General features: G+C 38.7%; 2 pseudogenes; one reads left to right on the top strand and one right to left on the bottom strand.

Moving 5' to 3' along the window:
• The first annotated feature begins 7,470 nt into the window (after positions 1-7,470).
• Positions 7,471-8,670, top strand: LOC140517287 (phosphoglycerate kinase 1-like; annotated as a pseudogene).
• A 6,103-nt stretch (positions 8,671-14,773) lies between these two features.
• LOC140517283 (methyl-CpG-binding domain protein 4-like) lies at positions 14,774-15,712 on the bottom strand (annotated as a pseudogene).
• Between the last annotated feature and the right edge of the window lie 694 nt (positions 15,713-16,406).

Here is a 16,406-nt window from a genome sequence, read left to right as displayed (position 1 = left end):
ATTGTAAATCTAAATCCATTGCCTTTATGAAATATATTCCAAGTTATTTGTTGTTTCATGGTGGTGGCTGGTAAGTCTTATTCGATTCTGGCAGTAGCTCCTTTGTATTTGGATTCTTCCTTTGTAGCTACTTGTAATTTTTTTTCACTTGACCTGGAAGCTCTGGATTTGAGGTATAATATTACTAAAAGTTTTTGTTTTGGAAATTCTTTCAAGAGGTGACAGGATTCGATCTTTTCAATTTCTAGTCTTCTAAGAAGTCTAAACAGATTTATTTCATAATTTCTTAAAATATGATATCTAGGATCCTTTTTTGGTCATGGTTTTCAAGTAGTTCAATGATTCCTACATTACCTTGCTTCAATCTATTTTCTAAGTCAGTTGTTTTTGCCATGAAACACTTCAAATGTCTTCTACTTCTTTTCAGACTGTTTTCATGTTTCTTATTATCTCATGAAGTCAATATTCTCTATCTGATCACTTCTAATTTTCCATAATGTATAATCAAATAAAAATAGTATGAACCCAGAAAAGACCACTCTTTTTTTTAAATATACAATTTATTTTTTTCAATTCTCAACATTCACTTCCATAAGACCTTGAATTCACAATCTTTTTCCCATCTTTCCCTATCCCACCCCAGGATAGCATGTACCCCATACACCCCTTCCTCCAGTCTGTCTTCCCTTCTATTACCTCAACTTTGTCCATCCCCCTCCGTTCTATTTTCTTGTGAGCAAAATAGATTTCTATACTCCATTGCCTGTACACATTATTTTCCAGTTGCATGGCAAAACTATTTCTGACATTCATTATTAAAGCTTTGAGTTTCATATTTTGTCCCTTACTCCCTCCCCTCCCACCCTCATTGATAAAGAAAGCAATTCAGTATGTCAGACATGTGTAGCCATGTAAAACACTTCCATAATAGTTTTGTTGCAAAAGACTAGCCACCTTTCCCTCTGTCCTATCCTGTCCTCCGTTTCTTCCCTTCTCTTCCTTAATCTGTCCTCCCACAATGATGTTTGCTTCTGATTATCCCTTTCCACAATTTGCTGTCCCTCCTATTACCTTCCTTCTCCTATCCTGTTACTCCCTGCCTTCCTGCAAGGTAAAATAGATTTCCATACCCAATTGAGTTTGTAATTCCCTCCTTAAGCCATATACCATGAGAGTAAGGCTCACTTATTTCCTTTCATCACCTCACCTCTTCCCCTCCATTGTAAAAGTTCTTTCTTGCCTCTTTTATGTGAGATGATTTGCTACATTATACTTTTCCCTTTTTCTTACTCCTAGTACATTTCACTCAACAGTAAATTTTACCTTTTAGGTATTCTCCTTTCATATTCAGCTCACCCTGTGCCCTCTCTCTATGTATACATATATATATATATATATATATACACACATAAATATGTATGTGTATATATATATATACATATATATATATACACACACATACACACACACCTATGTACATATACATACCTGCACATGCATAATATACACATACATACATACATACACATACACACCTATCTGTATCTATCTGCCTATCTATATATCATCTATCTATCTATTCCCTCTATCTATCCTAATACTGAAAAAGGTCTCATGAGTTAAAAATAACATCTTTCCATGTAGGAATGTAAACAGGGAAACTTTAAAGAGATCCTTAAGGCTTCTGTTTCCTGTTTTCCTTATCCTTTTTCTCTTGATTCTTTTATTTGAAAATCAATTTTTTTCTGTTCACCTCTTTCCAACAAGAATGCTTAGAAGTTCTCTACTTCATTAAAATTCCATTTTTGCCCTGAAGTATTATACTCAGTTTTGCTGGGTAATTGATTCTTGGTTTTAACCCTTTCTCCTTTCACCTCTGGAATATCATATTCCATGCCCTTCGATCCCTTAGTGTAGAAGCTGCTGAATCCTGTATTATCCTGATTGTATTTGCTGAATACTCTAATTGTTGCTTGCTGGCTGCTTGTAGTATGTTTTTCTTGACCTGAGAACTCTGGAATTTGGCTATAATATTCCTAATAGTTTTCCTTTTGGGATCTCTTTCAGGGGGTGACCAGGGAATTCTTTCCATTTTGATTTTACCCTCTGGTTCTAGAATTTTAGGGCAGCTTTCCTTGATAATTTCTTCGAAGATGGGTTCTAGGATTTTTTATGTATCATAGCTTTCAGGAAGAAAAATAATTTTTAAGTTACCTCTCTTAGATCTATTTTCCAGGTCACTTCTTTTTCCAACAAGATATGACATTCTCTTCTCTTTTTCATTCTTTTGGTTTTGTTTTATACTTCCTTGATTTCTCAAGAAGTCATTAGCTCCCATTCTAATTTTTAAAGAATTATTTTCTTCAGTGACCTTTTGGACCTCCTTGTCCATTTGGTCAGTTCTGCTTTTTAAAGCAATCTTCTCCTCACTGGCTTTTTGGACCTCTTTTGCCATTTGAGATAGTCTATTTTTACAGGTTTTATTTTCTTTAGTAATTTTTTGTGTCTCCTTTAGCAATCTGTTAACTCGCTTTTCATGATTTTCTTGCATCACTCTCATTTCTCTTCCCCATTTTTCCTTCACCTCATTTACTTGATTTTCAAAGTCCTTTTAGAGCTCTTCCATAGCCTGACACCACTGCATATATTTTTGGAGGCATTAGATGTAGAAGCCTTGACCTTGCTCTCTTCCTCTGAATGTATGCTTTGCTCTTCCTTATCTGAAATGATGGAAGAAAATACATTTTCACCAAGAAAGTAACCTTCTATAGTCTTATTTTTTTTCCCTTTTCTGGGCATTTTGCCAGTCAGTTACTTGAATTTTGAGTCATTTGTCAAGTGGAGGGTATGCTACTCTGGACTTCAGAGATTTTCTGCAGCTGTTCTCCAAGACATCTCTAGGTATCTACATCCCAGTTCTTCCAAGGGAGCACAATCAGGGGAAAGGGCTTTATTCTTCCCCTGGCCTGTGCTCTGGTCTGTGAGCAACGACAAGCACTCTTTTCTGCCCTGGAACTGTGAGTACGATTCCCTCTCCATAGCCACCATCAGGTCCACCACGCAAGTGCTTCTCCTCAGCCCAGGACTGCTACTCAGTATTGAAACCAAGACCAGCTGTTTGATTCCCCCAGGTTCTTTAAGCAGAGGACTCCAAAGGTGGTGACTACTGCTGAAGTGGCTGCCCCTGCCCTGGGGCCAGGGCTGGAGTTAGGACCAGGCTCCCCTCTCGCTCAGGTGAATGAACTTTCTTACTGACCTTTGAAACTATCTTTACCACTTGTGGTTTAAGAAATCTGGAAACTGGGGCGGAGCCAAGATGGCAGAGTAGAAAGACACACATATGCTAGCTCCGAACCCACAGCCCATAAAATATCTGTAAGGAAGAACTTCCAACAAATTCTGGAGTAGCAGAAGCCACAGAACAACGGAGTGGAGGAGATTTCTGTTCCAGAGAGTCCTGAAAACCTCTTGCAAAAGGTCCGTCACTCACCAGACCCAGAGCGGAGCCCAGCCCTGCCTTGGTCACAAGGCACTGAAAGGAGCAGAACCGAGCAGGCTTCAGGGACAGAATCTCCAGCAGCCACGCAGGTCCCTCTACCCACAGGCCCCAAAGGTTGGTGAGAGGGTCTTCTCGGCTTGCCAAGAGGGGAGTGGGGTCTCCCCATAACTCGGGCCCCCTCAGGAGGCAGCAGCGGGGGCGGCAGCAGACCAGGGCTCCCCAAGCACGCAGGAGCCGAGATCCATTGTTGAAAGTCTCTGCACAAACCCCCTGAGGGGAACTGAGCCTGTGAGGCGGCCCTGCCCCCACCTGAGCACTTGAACTTAATCTCACACTGAATAGCAGCCCTGCCTCCGCCCAAAGCCCTGAGGCTGGGAAGCAGCATTTGAATCTGAGACCCAAGCACTGTCTGGGTGGATCTGGAGGCAAAGTGGGTGTGAACAGAATACTCAGAAGTCAAGTCACTGGCTGGGAAAATGCCCATAAAAGGGGGAAAAATTAAGACTATAGAAGGTTACTTTCTTGGTGAACAGGTATTTCTTCCGTTCCTTTCTGATGAGGAAGAACAATGCTTACCATCAGGGAAAGACACAGGAGTCAAAGCTTCTGTATCCCAGCCCACCCAATGGGCTCAGGCCATGGAAGAGCTCAAAAAGGATTTTGAAAATCAAGTTAGAGAGGTGGAGGAAAAACTGGGAAGAGAAATGAGAGAGATGCAAGAAAAGCATGAAAAGCAGGTCCACACCCTGCTAAAGGAGACCCAAAAAAATGCTGAAGAAAATAACACCTTGAAAAATAGGCTAACGCAACTGGCAAAAGAGGTTCAAAAAGCCAATGAGGAGAAGAATGCTTTCAAAAGCAGAATTAGACAAATGGAAAAGGAGGTTCAAAAGCTCACTGAAGAAAATAGTTGGTTCATAATTAGCATGGAACAGATGGAGGCCAATGACTTTGTGAGAAACCAAGAAATCACAAAACAAAACCAAAAGAATGAAAAAATGGAAAATAATGTGAAATACCTTATTGGAAAAGCAACTGACCTGGAAAATAGATCCAGGAGAGACAATTTAAAAGTTATGGGCCTACCTGAAAGCCATGATCAAAAAAAGAGCCTAGACATCATCTTTCATGAAATTATCAAGGAAAACTGCCCTGAGATTTTAGAACCAGAGGGCAAAATAAGTATTCAAGGAATCCACAGAACACCACCTGAAAGAGATCCAAAAAGAGAAACGCCTAGGAACATTGTGTTCAAATTCCAGAGTTCCCAGGTCAAGGAGAAAATATTGCAAGCAGCTAGAAAGAAATAATTCAAGTATTGTGGGAATACAATCAGGATAACACAAGATCTAGCAGCTTCTACATTAAGGGGTCGAAGGACATGAAATAGGATATTCCAGAAGTCAAAGGAACTAAGACTAAAACCAAAAATCACCTATCCAGCAAAACTGAGTATAATACTTCAGGGGAAAAATTGGTCTTTCAATGAAATAGAGGACTTTCAAGCATTCTTGATGAAAAGACCAGAGCTGAAAACAAAATTTGACTTTCAAACACAAGAATGAAGAGAAGCATGAAAAGGTAAACAGCAAAGAGAAGTCACAAGGGACTTAATAAAGTTGAACTGTTTACATTCCTACATGGAAAGACAATATTTGTAACTCTTGAAACTATTCAGTATCTGGGTACTGGGTGGGATTACACACACACACACACACACACACACACACACACACACACACACACATGCACATGCACACACACATAGAGACAGAGTGCACAGAGTGAATTGAAGAGGATGGGATCATATCTCAAAAAAATGAAATCAAGCAGTGAGAGAGAAATATATTGGGAGGAGAAAGGGAGAAATGGAATGGGGCAAATTATCTCTCATAAAAGAGGCAAGCAAAAGACTTTTTAGTGGAGGGAAAAAGAAGGGAGGTAAGAGAAAAACATGAAGTTTACTCTCGTCACATTCCACTAAAGGAAGGAACAAAATGCACACTCATTTTGGTATGAAAACCTATCTTACAATACAGGAAAGTAGGGATAAGGGGATAAGCAGGGTGGGGGGGATTATGGAAGGGAGAGCATGGGGAGGAGGAAGCTATTTGAGGTAAACACTCATGGGGAGGGACAGGATCAAAAGAAAGAATAGAGGTAATGGGGGACAGGATAGGATGGAGGGAAATATAGTTAGTCTTATACAACGCGACTATTATGGAAGTCATTTGCAAAACTACGCAGATATGGCCTATATTGAATTGCTTGCCTTCCAAAGGGAAGGGGTGGGGAGGGAGGGAAGAAGACAAGCTGGAACTCAAAGTTTTAGGAACAACTGTCGAGTATTGTTCTTGCTACTAGGAAACAAGAAATACAGGTAAAGGGGTATAGAAAGTTATTTGGCCCTACAGGACAAAAGAGAAGATGGAGACAAGGGCAGAGAGGGATGATAGAAGAGAGGGCAGATTCGTGATAGGGGCAATTAGAATGCTCGGTGTTTGGGGGTGGGGGGAGGGGATGAAAGGGGAGAAAATTTGGAACCCAAAATTTTGTGAAAATGAATGTTAAAAGTTAAATTAAAAATAAATAAAATAAAATAAAATAAAAAGAAATCTGGAAACTGCAGCAGCTACCTGTAATTCAGCACTCTGAAACCTGCTCCAGTCCTTTCTCTGCAGTGTAGCCCATGATAAACTCCCCTCTGTTCAGAACCTGGTGCAATAGAGCTTTCCTGTTGGCCTTCCCGGCTGTCTTAGACTGGAACCCTGTTTCATTCTGTCATTTTGTGATTTCTGCTGCTCTACAATTTGTTTAGAGTAATTTTTTTACACATATTTTAACCTTTGCAGGGGGAGATAGAGCAGGTCCATCCTTCTACTCTGCCATCTTGACTCCACTCCTGTTCTTTGCTACTTCTCTAAATTTATTCATAAATGCTTCAAAAGTCATCCTCATTAACAATTTTAATTAAGAAAATCTACTTTTGATTACAAATATGAAATAAAATGTCCAAAGTATATTTTTTCTACAAAAATAGATTCTGTTCTGGGCTGTAAGTTTGGTAATTGGTAAAGGGTGTTGGTTTTTGGTGTTTGCTTTTGTTCATACTTGGAATTATTTAGTGTAGGCAGTAAGTAGCAGGGAAACTCCCTCTACCAATACATATCAGAAACTGTTCTCTAATTTTCAATCTTAGAGAGTCTCCTGGGGTACTGAAAAAATACTGATATACTTGTCCAGAAAAATAAAGCCAGAATATACCCGAAGAAGGACAAATGAAGATTATAGAAAAATTACTTTGGGGAGACAAGATGGCAGAGTAACATGAACTCAGCAAAGTTTCCCTCCAAACAATTTTTAAAGAATGTCTCAAGCTGAATTCTGGAGTGGTAGAATCAATAAAAGTCTGAGGTGAAACAATTTTCTAGACAACTACAACTTAGGATGGTGACAATAAAGGTTTGTTTCACCAAAGTGGTGGTGGACCCTAGGAGATCAGTGCAGGCACTACAGGTTGCATGTAGCGATTGGCTGCATTAGTAAGGCAGCACTTTCAGGACCTTTCAACACATGGATTCTAGGGGATAAGACAGGTGCTCAGAAGGAGAAAACTAAGGAGGACCCTTTGCTGGCACTGGGTGGAGGACCCTATTGTATTGCCCATGCACAGTTCCTGGTCAGAAGAAGGAATACTAGCACACTGATACTTGTGAGGTAGAAACATAAATTCTGTTTGCAATTGCAGGGCAGGAAGGAGAACTTGTGCGTGTTCAGCAAAGTGGGTTCTTTGTCTCAGATTCTGGGCAGAAAGAAGCACTATCACTTGTGATTAGAGAAGAGCAGAGGCTGATTTACATTTTTGGATGGGCAGTAGGCCCTGACTTGTATGTGCAGTGCAGTCCCTAGGTCATGCAGCCTCAGCTCCAGTTACATGCACCCACAGCCACAGACATCTCCTCACTGTCAACATGTTTCTTTCCAGCAAACTGACCTTGGACAAGGTGGATCTAAGAGGGAAAAGGGTAATCGTGAGGGTGGATTTAATGTTCCTACGAAGAACAAAGTGATAACCAACAACCAGAGAATCAAGTCTGCTAGCCCTAGTATCAATTACTGCTTGGATAATATAGCTAATTCAATTGTTCTGATGAGTCACTTAGATGATCTGAGATTATCTTCATGCCTGATGAATACTCCTTTGAGTCCATGGCTGCAGAACTCAAATCCTTGCTGGGCAAAGATATTCTGCTCATTAAGGATAGTGTGGATCCAGAGGTGGAGTAAACCTGTGCTAACCCACCTAATAATATTTCATTTTCCTGGAGAATCTTTGCTTCAATGCAGAAGAAGGAAAAGGCAAAGATGCTTCTGGGAATAAGACCAAAGCTGAACCAACCAAAGTAGAAGACTTCCAATCATCCCTCTTCAAGCTGGGGGACATCTATGTCAATGATGCTTTGGGTACTTCTCACCATGCCCACAGATCCATGGTGGTAGTGAATTTTTCCCAGAAGACGCGTGGTTTCCTCATGAAAAAGGAGCTGACTTATTTTGCTAAGGCCCTGGATAGCTCAGAGAGTCCCTTTCTGATCATATTAGATGGAGTTAAAGTTGTGGACAAAATCTAGTTGATCAACAATATGCTAGACAAAGTCAATGAGATGATCATTGGTGGGAGGAGGAGTTTCATTTTCCTCAGGGTGCTCAACAACATGGAGATTCTAACTTCTGTTTTTGGTGAAGATTGTGAAAGACCTGATGGCTAAGGCTGAGAAGAATGATGTGAAGATAACTTTGTCTGTTGACTTCATCATAGCAGACAAGTTTGATGAGAATGTGAAGACTGGTCAAGTCACATTGGACTCTGGCATCCTTGCTGGATGGATGAGTTTGGATTATGGCCCTGAGAACAGAAAGCAGTATGTAGAAGCTGTGGCTTGGGTCAAACTGATTGTGTGAAATAGACTCATCAGAGTATTTGAGTTTGGGGAACCAAAGAACTCATAAGTAATGTGATAGAGACCACCAAGAGAGGTTGCATCACTATCATAGATGGTGTGGATACGGGAATTTGCTGTACTAAATGGAACACTGAGGACAAAGTCAAACATGTGAGCAGTAGGGGGTGGTTCCAGTCTACAAAGTCCTCCATGGAGTATCCACCCTGAGAAATGTCTTAATGAATGCCACTTTCCTGCCTGTTCGTTCCTGTGTTCCACCCTTCACATGTGACACTACAGGCTTCCTCTCTCTTTGCTTAGCATTAGGCAAGTTTCTCCATCAAGACTCAACCAGTGGCCAGAAGATGGGGCAAGGTGAACCCCCAAAACATCTCGACTCAACTTTGTGTTTCCTGAGAGTGCTTGTTGTCTCATCTCACTTGAATTTATTTAGTGAGTCTAAACCATTGTTGTTTTCCGGAGAGTGTGTTTATATCTATGTATCTATGTATCTATGTATCTATGTATCTATGTATCTATGTATCTATCTATCTATCTATCTATCTATCTATCTATCTATCTATCTATCTGTCTACCTACCTACCTACCTACCTACCTATCCATCTATCTACACACACACACACACACACACACACACACACACACACAGTCTTTAGAAAGAAAAGAAAAGGTAAACCAGCTGTTAAGCATTACTGTTGAAATAGTTTTTTTTTTTTTCTATTCAGGTTTGTCAGTAGCTGTTTTTGTCATTACGCTAATACAGTTTCAAAACAAGAAGAAACTCCAGTTTGGGGAGAGGGAGAAGGCTGACCTCTTAAATTAACATTTCATAAGAGTGTCAGCTCAATTTGAAAAAAAATACTCTGGAGACTACAATGGAGCTCAGGTCATAATTTCCGGAGCTTAGAGAAGTTATTGTAGAGACTCATAGGTCAGAGTGAAGACCAGAAAAGCAGTGACCACACCTCTCAGTAAACCATATCACCTTGAAAGAACTAAAAACTTTCAGATCCCCAAAACTAACTCTGAAAATAGCAGTAGAAAAAAACTAAAGTTTGGAAGAGTGTTCCTTCAACCCTAAAGGTTGAGCATGATTATGACATGAACGTCAAAGTTAAGAAATAGTGTAAGAAATAATCAAACAATGACAAAAAACCAACTTGATCATAGAAAGTTACTACGTAGACAGGGTACATCAAGAAAGAAACCCAGAAGAAAACAAGGACATCATAGACAATACCTGAAAGGCCTCAAAGAAAAAATGGATTGGACACAAGTTCAAAAAGAATTCTTGGAACTTCTCAAAAAATATTTAAGAATAAATATAGATGTAAAGGAAAAAATTGGAAAATAGATTGATAAAAGAGATACAAAAATACTAAAGAAAAGAACACCTTAAAACTGAAGAATTTGGGGGCTGGAACCAAGATGGCACAATAAAAGCAGGGACCCACTTGAGCTCTCCCCCCCAAATCCCTCACCAAACTTGTAAAAATAAGTCTAAAAGACTTCTAAAGCCACAGAAGTCCCAAAATGACAGACTGAAGCAAATTTCCAGCCCAAGACAATCTGGAAGGTGAATAGGAAAGGTCTGTTGGACTGGGCCTGGGGTGGAATAGAGTTTGCATTGGGTAGTGCCTGTGCAGATGGAGCTGTTGAAGGACTTATGGGACTGAATCGCTGGTGGCTGTGGTGGTTTCCAGACTTCTCAACCACAAACACCAAACACAGCTTAGAAGGTCAGTTGAAAGGATCTATCACCTAGCAAATGGGAGCATGGTTCAGCCCCAGCCCCAGGCCTCAGTCTAGCCTCAGTCTCAGAGCAGTGACAGCCACTGACTAACCTGCAGCTTCTTCTGAGCATTCCACTTAACAAAGAGTTCAGTGGTCAAGTGATTGGCTGGGAAGATGAGTAAATGGGGGAAGAAAGACTATAGATCATTATTTTCACAGTGAAGAGGTATTTTGTTACGTGATTGGTGACAAGGAAGATCAAGGGATACAACCAGAAAACGACAAAGTCAAAGCTCCTACTTCTAAAGCCTCCAAAAAATATGAATTGGCCTCAGGCCGTGGAAGAGCTCAAAAATGATTTTGAAAGTGAAGTAAGAGAAGCTGAGAAAAAATTGGGAAGAGAAATGAGAGTGATGCAAGAAAATCATGAAAAATAAGTCAACAGCTTGCTAAACGAAACTCAAAAAAAAGTGCTGAAGAAAATGACACCTTTAACGTTAGACTAAACCTAATGGCAAAAGTGGTCCAAAAATTCAATGAGGAGGAGAATGCCTAAAACAACAGAATGGGCCAAATGGAAAAAGAGGTGTGAAAGCTCACTAAAGAAAATAATTCCTTAAAAATCAAGAGGGAGCAAATGGAAGCTAATGATTTTATGAGAAATCAAGAAATTATGAAGCAAAACTAAAAGAATGAAAAAAGAGGAAAATGGGGAGTATCCATTGGAAAAACAACTCACCGGGAAAATGAATGCAGAAGAGATAATTTTAAAATTATTGGACTACCTTAAAGGCTTGATTAAAAAGATCTTAGGTAAGGCATTTAAGAAATTATCAAGGAAAACTGTCCAAATATTATAGAAGCAAAGCATAAAATACAAATGCAAAGAATTCATTGATTACCTCCTGAAAGAGATCCCAAAAGGAAAACTCCTAGGAATATTGTAGTAAAATTCTTGTCTTCACAAGTCAAAAAGCAAATATTTCAAGCAGTCAGAGAGAAACAATTCAAGTACTGAGGACACAAAATGAGGATAACATAAGATTTAGCAGCTTCTTATACTAATGAATCACAGAGCTTAGGATATGATATTCCAGAGATCGAAAGAGCTAGAATTAGAACCAAGAATCACCTACTCAGTGAAACTGAGTATACTTCAGGGGGAAAATGGAATTTCAATGAAATAGATGACTTCCAAGCATAATCAGAGCTGAATAGAAAATTTGACTTTCAAATACAAGAATCAAGAAAAGCATGAAAGTGTAAACAGGAAAGAGAAACTATAAGGGACTCATTAAAGTTGAACTGTTTACATTCCTCCATGGAAAGATGACATTTGTAACTCATCAGACCTTTCTCAGTATTAGGTATTAGGGTAGTTGGAGGGAATATGCATATGTGTGTATGTATGTGTATGTGTGTGTATTTCACAAATAGTGGACTTGACATGGATGAAGAAACAGCAAAGCATACTGAAAAGCCATACAGACAAAAAGGAATAATTTCATAACAATCCAGAGAGAAAAGACTATCCAGATACAGAACATCATCCATATTGTCAAATACTCCAGAGGGCAAGGAAAATTTAGATTGAGAAAAGCCCATTACGTTTGGCAATTAAAAGACTGTTATAATTTCTCAATAATGTGACCAACAATATGGAGGCCTAGACATTTTTTTGCTGACTCTCAAGACTTCTCAAATTTCTCCAAAATAGAACATATGTATAAAAACATGAAAAATCAGTGATAAAAAGTTTTAGTGATGCAATTTCAGTTTTTGAAGGATCCAGGACATCAAGAACCAAAATATGGTTTAAAAAAAAAATGTGTTAGGAAGTATGAAGATAATTCTGAACTAGAACACTAACTCATCAACTCCTCCCCACCACACACCATATTTCCAATAGTAAGGATACACAAGTCAATTCAATTGATTACAATAAAATCTTATTTTTTCTAATTCAATTTTATTTTATTTTCAGTTCTAAATTTACTTCCTCTATTCTGTCCTTCCCCCACTAATTGAGTTTGAAAAACAATATACATATGCTTAGCTCTGCAAGAAAAAAAATCTTACCTTAGTCAACACCAAAAAAGGAAGAAAGAAAGAAAGAAAGAAAGAAAGAAAGAAAGAAAGAAAGAAAGAAAGGAAGGAAGGAAGGAAGGAAGGAAGGAAGGAAGGAAGGAAGGAAGGAAGGAAGGAAGGAAGGAAGGAAGGAAGGAAGGAAAAGAAACAAAAGACAATATGCTTCAATCTGAGTATAGCAGTTCTCCACCTGGAGATGAATAGCATATTTCATCATTTTATTAATTAGCATCTTCCAAATTTTGTCTTCACAATATAAATACTATTATATAAATTTCGTCCAGTTCTGTTACTTCTCTCCACATTAAGTCCTCCAGGTTTTTCTGAAATCATGTTTTTCACCATTTCTGGTAACACAGTAATCACTCTGTATACATGCAGAGTCATACCCATACATATGGGTGTTCAAAACAAAGTCAAGTGCAAGTCCTGTCATCATATCTCTGATGTCATGATCTTCGAAAAAGAAGGATGAACACAACAGCAACAACTTGTTCAAAGGAATGTAATTTTGATCTTGGGGTTTGAGGGTTAGGTTTTTTCCTTCTTTATTGATTTATTTATTTTATCATTTTTTTAAAAAAAAACTAGGACAATTAACTTTTTGTCTCAGGTAGTATTCATTTATGATTTCTTTAAATATCACTCTGAAAAAACAGACCTTGAAAAATCCCTTTGTGATTCAAATGGAGCTTATGACTTTAAACCTAAATCACTCTGGTTTTCATTGATTGACTAGTGAAAGATTCCGGCCTCTCTTGCTTTGAGCTTTTTTGGCTCAGATTGAGTGGAAATAACAATTGTTTTTGTTCTGCCCCAAAACTCTGAGGGTTTTCACCTCCTACTTTAATTCTTTTTTAACGGCAACTTAAATCATGTTTTTGTCTCAATTCTTACCCAGCCCTTAACCACTGAATGGACATTGCCTCAAACAAACTGAGACCTGGGAAATACCTTAGCTAAAAAAGTCGAAGGTCTTCCACTGCATATTGGGCCATCGCCAGTCATCTTGACTTATATCTTTACATTGGACTCAGATTACTCTGGAGGAGAGAGTGAGGTTGATAATTTTGAATTGCTGTGCTTATCTTAAATCCAACTGACTTTCAAGTCATGATATCACTCTTTTCAGGTCATTAGTCCTCTTTGAGAGTGACGGATAAACAACAACATAATAATAAGATTCCATCATATTCACATACTATAAGTTCTTTAATTAATACCAAATTTGTAAACATCCTTTCAGTTTTCTTTGATTTTCTTTTTTCCAAAGGAATTGAAATTTATTATAGCTTTCATCTTGTTTGTAAGACTTAAAGTTGAAAGATACACTTGATTTATCCAAAAATGCTATATACAATTGCTTAATTTATAATTCAGTGTGCATACATTTTATGCAAGGTATACTACTAACCTATTACAATTTGCAGTTTTTTATTAGTAGATGAAAACTATGTTTTGAAATTTAATATTTACTTATTTTTAACATTCTTTTTTTTTGATCGTGAGCTCAAAATTCTCTCCCTTCCTTCCCTACCCTTCCCCACTCACTGAGAAAGCAAGTTTTATGATATCATCTCTACATGGGAAATCATGCAAAACATATTTCCATATTAGACATATCGCAAAAAAAAAAAAACAAGAAAAATAAAGAAAACTCTACTTTAATTTGCGCTCAAAGTTCATCAGTTCTTTCCCTAGAAGTGAGTAGAATTTTTCACCATGATCCTTTGGAATTGTCTTGGAATATTATATCATCAGAATAGCCCAGTCTTTCACAGTTGATCATTGGCATAACATTTCTGTAATAGTGTAGAATAATTCTCTGGCTCTGTTCAATGTATTTTGCTCCAGTTCACACTATGATATACAAAAATTCACTGAAAAGAAAACTTCTTAAAAAGCAGAATTGGCCAAATGAAAAAAGAGGTGCAAAAATTTACTGAAGAAAACAATTCCTTAAAAAAGTAGAATTGGCCAAATGGCAAGGGGGTACAAAAGCTCACTGAAGAAAATAGTCGCTTAAAAATTATTGGGCAACTGGCAGCTAATGATTCCATAAGACATCAAGAAAAAAAAAAAGTCAAAAACATGAAAAAAATTTAAGAAAATGTGAAGTAGCTCATAAGAAGAAAAAAAGTACTACTGGCCTGGAAAACAGATTGAAGAGACATAATTTAAGAATTATTGGACTGTCTGAAAGCCATGATCATGAATAGGGCCTAAACATTATATCACTTTTTTTCTTTGAAATTTGGTCACTATTTATTTAAAGCAGTATCAAAGCATTTTGGGGGCACATTTAGTTACAAACGCAATGGGGAGCACAGTTAGCATTTAATAAAATTTGTTTATCTTGGTCCCATACATGTTGGCTATGATTTCAATCTATTCAAGGAAGGAGCATGAAGAGGGGTTGTGATGACTGCACGCTCCTTAAAGGGAAGTCAAACGCAGTCAGAAATGTGCTTTAAAACATTAAGTCTTTTCAACTAAGACTTAGTTTTTCATAATTTTTTCAGAGCCAGTCATGATATTTATTTAACTTATGGTCTTCAGGATAGACCTGCTTCCATTTGTTGACACAAAAAAATTCTGTGTGAGTCATTACCGTATTTTCCAATCCCATGCAGTTCAATTAGGTACTTCCGCTGTTTGGTTAGATATCCATCTGAGAATTTGATAATTGTTTTGGCTCTAGGATCGTAGAGGCCGAGAGGCTTGAGGAGCTCTGACACTTCCCTTCAGTCTGTGGTCCTGGCCACCTCAGCAGAAAGGTATGGTTCCAGAAACTCCCAGAGTACAGGTATGACCATCTTGCCTGAAGTCCTATTGAGAAATATGGTAGAGATGAGGAGCTACCATGGGTCATGAAAGAGTGCTTCTTGAAGATTAAATGGGGATCGAGGTGGACTCCACTTTTTAAACAGCTTCCATCATGGTGGGCTTCTTTGTTCTATTTGTTGGAGAAATGCTGGCTGGTTTTTCTTCTATCCACTTTTGTTCATTGAATGGTATTTTCTGATTAAATAAACATCATTTTTTCCAGCTGTTTTACCAGAAAATCTTTGCATCACAGCCTTTTCCCATTCACAAGGAATTGACTTAGAGCACTCCATGATAGTGCATCCATCGTGCTGAGTGCTGGCATTAGGTTTCTCTGACTGGAGAATTATTTCTTCTCTTCTTTCTGACACTGTTTGCCACCATCTTCCTTTTTTTTTTTTTTTCAACTCCTGGGATTTCAATTTCTTCACCCCTTTTCCAGTTTCAGACTCAGAAGCCTAGTCCAGCGCAGGGGACGTTGGTGAAGGGGCGGGGACCATGCCAGCTCCTGCTTTCTTTGCAGCTCCAGAGGCCTGGACACTTGAGCAAGCATCAAGGTGACCAGACTCCACAGCAGGGGCTGGGAGGCCAGATAATTCATTGGTCGCCCTCGATTGAGAGTGAAGCAGAGAAGGGAGGAAGCAGGAAAGAAAAGGGGCAAAAAGAGGAAGCTCTAAGCAGGGTCAAGAGAAAAGCGCTGGGCCTCTTGGGCAGAGGGGGAGAGACGGGGTAGCTACACCTCCTCCTCCAGGCTGAGAAACTCCCCTTCTGGGGGAGAGCTAGGAGAGTCAACCTGTTAGCTCATAGTCATTCTCCTCCCCAGGCTCCTGGGCAGTGTCATTTTAAGCAGCCTTACTGGTCACATTTAGACATTATATTTCAAGAAATTATAAAGGAAATCTGCCCTGACATTTTAGAACCAGAGAGTAAAATAGAAATTGAAAGAATAGACTGATAATATCTTGAAAGAGGTCACAAAATGAAAACTTCCAAGAATATCATAGTCAAATTCCAGAGTTTTGACGTAAAAGAGAAAATATTGCAAGTAGGAAGAAAGAAGGGGCAACCAGGTGGCACAGTAGTTAGAATGCTGGACCTGAAGTCAAGAAAATCTGAGTTCAGATCTGGCCGTAGGCACTTAGTAACTGTGACCTTGGGCAAATCACTTAACGCTGTTTGCCTCAGTTTCCTCATCTGTAAAATGAGCTGGAGAAGGAAATGGCAAACCACTCCAATATTATTTTTAAAGAAGACTCCAAATTGAGTCATAAATAGTCAGACATGATGGAAATGAC

This window comes from Notamacropus eugenii, chromosome 1, assembly GCF_028372415.1.
Source record: "Notamacropus eugenii isolate mMacEug1 chromosome 1, mMacEug1.pri_v2, whole genome shotgun sequence".
In the NCBI taxonomy this organism is placed as follows: domain Eukaryota; kingdom Metazoa; phylum Chordata; class Mammalia; order Diprotodontia; family Macropodidae; genus Notamacropus; species Notamacropus eugenii.
The sequence above is the reverse complement of the archived record's forward strand: the minus strand, read 5'-3'. Positions and strand labels throughout refer to the sequence as shown.